We start from the raw sequence: 4,504 nt of genomic DNA, 5'->3' as shown, positions 1-4,504 counted from the left end.
GAAGAGAAGAGGTGCATGCACGGCGCACGTACTCCCGTCTCTTTCCCAACCACACCCACGCGGGTACACGGTGGAGCTCATTTCTGTACGAAAAAGGCAGCCCACGTGGTAATTTGGCACGTGTACTGGTTGTCCACTTGGTGGAGGGAGGATCGTCTACCACGGGTGAACAAACAAATTGCGACTTGACGTGTTATGTTAAAAAAAGAGGCAAACCATGTGGGGCCTACCTTAGAGGCAAGGCTCTATACACTGGAGTATTTTTGATGTGTCCCGTCAACTCGCAGAACGAGGAGAAGCTTGCTTAGTACGCCGTCTCCCCCGCCCACGGGCGCGGTGGCTCGTAGGATGAGGTGAAGCTTGCTCCGCCTTAGGCCCGCTCCCTCGCCCATGTGCGCGGTGGCTCGCAGGATGAGGAGAAAAATTTACTACTCCCTTCGTTTACTCCTCGTCCCTACTACCTTGGTTATAGAGATTATATCATATTGTTTGGAATATATATGTCCTTTAGTAGATATCAATATGAACTACTAGTACATACTCCAAACACTGATGTATATAGACGTATTTTAGAGTGTAGATTCACTCATTTTGCTCCGTATGTAGCACTCTCCCTCGCCCCTCGACCCTCGCCCACGTGGTGGACGTGCAGCAATTCATTCGGTCTCATATAGCCAGAACGATATATACTGCACTACCATTATTGCAATGTTAATATTTTGGAGATGCCAAGCGCAAGGTTATAGGAGAACGAGTAGTAGGTGCCGCGTCATTTATAAATAAAGTTTTTTTCTTCAGTGGCACGTACGCAATACGATAGGTTCATATGGAGAGAAAAGGAAACTGCTCCACTATATACATAGTCAGGACGGGCCAGCCTACACGGTTGCTTGTTGGGGTTGCTCTCTTCACACTCTCTCGCACAAAACGACTGTGGCCACATCTCTAACATCCCGGCGGATCACGTCCGCTTGGGGAAGGGGTGGATGCTTAGTGTAGATGCGATGGTCGTCGCCGACGGCGAAAACCCACTGTCGGCACGTCCCGATCAGGGGTCCCTGCCGTTCTCTCTCACAAAGCCGGTGAGGTTGCCTTCGTCCCTTGCTCACTGCCGCGACGTGGGCAGTTGCCGCCTCCCGCCGCCCTCCTCAAGGTTGAGCTACGTCCCTCAGGTACAACTCCCTTTACAGCCGGCTTGCACCACTGCTCCAGCTGCCCACATCACTCCCTGTGGATATTTCTCTACTTCTTTGCCCCGCACGTACCTCTACTGGCTTCTACGTACTGTATTTGTGATGAGTTTATGTCTCATCAACTAGCCCAAGTAATCTTATTCTAATCACGCTTCTTCAATTTCTTTGCCACAGGGATGCTCATCTCGATTTTGGTGAAACTGCACAAAATGATCCGATGGTCAAAAGGTTGCAAACTTCATTTATTAGGAAGCTCGAACGTTGCCAGCAAATTGAAGCCTGGTCAGGGTTCACGGTTCAAGGGCTAGGGACTGCATGGATCATTTTTTTCTTTAGCTGCCTCTGTTCCAAAATAAGTGTCAACTTTAGTAGTAGTACAACTTTGTACTAAAGTTTGCACAAAGTTGAAACACTTATTTTGGAACGGAGGGAGTACATATTTGCTATGATCTGTCAATCATTGAGATGCAATAGCATGCATGTTAGTCTCCTTTGTATTTGATGAAATGTTGCAACGGGCAACCTTGGACGCAAGATACATGTAACAGAAGCTGGAAGCTTCATAGCATTGTACAAATTTATCTCGCTGATAAATAACAATACGTACTATACTAGTACTTCCTCCGTTCCTAAATATAAGTCTTTGTAGAGATTTCACCATGAACCACATGCGGATGTATATAGATGCATTTTAAGTGTAGATTCATTCATTTTGTTCTGTATGTAGTGGAATCTCTACAAAGACTTATCTACTAGTAATAGCTAGCCCCCACTACTAGGAATTCTCTATCCTCTCCTTGAGCCACATCATCAAAATTGATCTAGCCGTTAGATGAAGTAAATCAGTCCATAATAGCCGTCTGATCTAGACGTTGAGAGGCTCCGCACTAAGCCACATGCAAGCATGCAGAAATACCCTGGCACATGCATGTGAGTGGGTTTTAAATCACATCAACATGTCTGCATGCAAGCATGCACCGGTAGCATGCATGTAAGTGAGCTTTTAAGTCACATTAACATGTCAAAAAGAAAAATATAATCCCATTATGCAGTAGGAGTTGGCTGATCTTTTTTCCTTATGTGGGATGATCTAAATGATGATGGGAGTTTATTTAGTTTGGCTACCACATTTGTCATGCAGTTATAGAGTTTTTTTAGTTCTATGAAATCGATAATTTTGCGCAGAGAGATATACCGCTGTTCCGCGGCAACGCGCGGGGACTCATCTAGTAATATTTAGGAACGGAGGGAGTACTATGTAAAGTGTTGGGTGTCGCACGGTGATAGTGTGAGGTGGGCCATGTAATCACTGAGCCTGTGTGTGTTTCACTGCTCTTGCACGCCTCCGCTGTAAGAATGGAGAAAATTGTAATCTAGTAGTAGTACCTCCTTTCGCTGAAAGCGTGGGACATCCAGCAGTCCTACCACCTCAGTAATAAAGACCAATGAGCCGTCAAATCACATAGACCCAGCAGTAAGTTGGACGGACGATGCAACCATCATTCTTGCGCCAGTGAGAGGTCGCGTTCGCTCTGCCCGAGCATGAATGCGGCACCGATTCTTTGGAGCGGCGCTGACCGTTTCGGGCGGGAAGCACGCGCGGGAGATGGAGGGGCTTTGGGTGGGCCAGGCTGGTCAGGAGCGGGCGTGGCAGCTGTCCACATGTCCCTACCGGACACGCCCGGAAACGAGAGGATGCACCGACTCTCGCAGCTAAAATCAGACTACACTACACAACATCTCTCTGTAGGAGTAGGTCGATCTGTCGCTCTCTCTAACACACACATGCTGTTACACACACACACACACACCCGCGCGCGCGCACACACGCACGCACCTTGGTCCCGTTGCACCTTCTAACGTGATTTATTACACCTAGACGGAGGGAGTAGTAAGTATACGAGATACGGTGGCACACTGACTTAAGTCGAATACAAGTGCCCAAAATTTGTGTGCATGTTATAATAAGGATTCACTTAAAATAGTACGTGAGCGAACAGAGGGATCAATTGGACAGTGTTCCCGAGCAGTAGCGAGATGTGTGAGGTAAGATACACCGCTGGCGCTTTTAATTTTTCTTATTAATTTGTTTGTTTCACCCTCTGACTGGTGGGACCCAACGTACTTCGTGGAGAGAGGTAAGGTGACTAAGGCTGCATTATTTCTGCACCACTGTGGATAGTCTTACCACCAAAGCCACATGACACGATTATGATTGAAATCCCAATGACTCCCACACACACAAAAAACACGGCATGCTTGTCACACGAATGCAGGAATGTATAAAAGGTTATTTCCCTCTCGTTGAACATAACGGGAGGGTTGTGTAGCTGGTTAGCCTGTTCGCTCATCAAACTTGAGGTCTCGGTCGAACTACTTGAGCAATTTGCCAGGATTCTTTGACTGGTCAAAATGTTTTCTAGGGTTTGCACGCTTCACACTCTCTCTCCAGTATATATATACACGCTGGAGCCTCAGCGCTTGTAGTTGCTCTCTTCACACTCTCTCGCCCTCTCCCGCTGGAGCCTCAGCGCTTGTAGTTGCTCTCTTCACACTCTCTCGCCCTCTCCAGATCTAAACAAGACTTCGTTGGCCTCTCTCTCCCCTCACTGCTGCTCAAAGAGCCGGCAGGATCCGTCCGCCGGGAAGGGAAGGAGGCTTAACGCTGTCGCCGTCGGCGAGGGACTACCGGCGCAGCTGTTCACTTTCCACCCAGCGGCGGCGCGGGAGGGCCTCCGACCCCTTCTTCTTCGCCGCCGTCCCGTCGCCCACCGAACCACGCCCCAAGAACCTTAAGGTATAATTTACTTACTCCACATGCATTGCTCTAGCTGCATGTATACCATGAATCTAGGACGTGGTTCAAAGAGGAAAGGAGTGGGGGAAAGTAGTGGGAAAAGTTGTATATAGCATGAATCTAGGACGTGGTTCAAAGAGGAAATGAAGGGGGAAAGTTGTATAGCATGAATCTAGGACGTGGTTCAAAGAGGAAAGGAATGGGGGAAAGTAGTGGGGAAAGTTGTATCGCATAAATCTAGGACGTGGTTCAAAGAGGAAAGGAAGGGGCGAAAGTACTAGTTCAAAAAGGAAAGGAAGGGACAAGGCTGTAGAGTTTGAGCAGGACTAGATTTGCTGCGCTCACATAGGGAAAGGTGTCTAAAGATAACAAAACTGGGACCAACACAAATATGCTCCTTGGTTGTTTGTTCTTTGTTGCAACAGACTGTGCATGACCACAGTACATCGGTAGATGCACATGGTGCTGGTGCGTCCACTGTCCCGTGCAACTCATTAGCTGTTGTTAATCTAAG

This window comes from Triticum aestivum, chromosome 5D (genome assembly GCF_018294505.1).
Source record: "Triticum aestivum cultivar Chinese Spring chromosome 5D, IWGSC CS RefSeq v2.1, whole genome shotgun sequence".
NCBI classification, from domain to species: Eukaryota; Viridiplantae; Streptophyta; class Magnoliopsida; order Poales; family Poaceae; genus Triticum; species Triticum aestivum.
This window is presented reverse-complemented; position numbering follows the sequence as displayed.